Genomic DNA, 841 nt, shown 5'->3' with positions numbered 1-841 from the left:
AAAGAGGTCCCAAAAGCGTTCCATAGCTGGGACCAGGGGCGCGCCGGCAGGAAGAAAGGAAGGGTGGGAGATGCGGTTGGTGAAGGTGAGGTAACATACAGTAGAAAGGAGAGAGAAAGCTGTGGGACGCAGACAAGGGGACGTTCTGAAGCAGCAAGGTACACAAACCAGAAGAAGGGATAAGATTTATGCAAGAAATACTAAGGCATATACAATCTAAGATGTGTTTTGTCTGTAGGTGATAGGGTGTGGGCAGCTGAACTGGGGTACAAGAATCATGATTTAGAACTGACTGGAAAAAAGAAAAGTGCGAGACAAGAGAAGTTTCCAAGAAGATTTGATTTAGCTGATGAAACCTGCGATTTCCCAGGTTATTCTTAAACAATAATCACTAAAGGAAAGATTGTCAGATACATTGTTTCTATTCCTTTGTGCCTTTACAGCAGAAGGAAAAAACAAAAAATGAAAAATGCTTGTGACAGTGCAAGGAAAAGGTCACGAAAAATCAAAAAAATGAAGCACTGTGGTGAAGCACGGGGGGCGGGGGGCAGCCGGGGCTCAGGCCCCCGCCGATCCCTCCCACCGCAGGGCAGTCAGTGCCCTTTCTGTCCCTGAGCTGGGTGACCCCAGTGTGTAAATGCGGGTCAGGTCTTGGGTTTTTTGGCCATGTTGTTCCTTGTGCTGCCTGGGAGGAGTGACCCCCCCTGTAAGGAGGGTGAGAGTTGCTTTCTGTTTGCCTGAGGGAACACATGAAGTCTCCATCCCCCCTGCAAGCAGAGGAAGGCCCATTATCTCTCAGTCTTCTGCCTCCTGGCAGTCTGAGCGAGGTGACAGCCCGGTA

Source organism: Fulmarus glacialis, unplaced genomic scaffold (assembly GCF_000690835.1).
Source record: "Fulmarus glacialis isolate BGI_N327 unplaced genomic scaffold, ASM69083v1 scaffold32983, whole genome shotgun sequence".
Classification (NCBI taxonomy): Eukaryota; Metazoa; Chordata; class Aves; order Procellariiformes; family Procellariidae; genus Fulmarus; species Fulmarus glacialis.
This window is presented reverse-complemented; position numbering follows the sequence as displayed.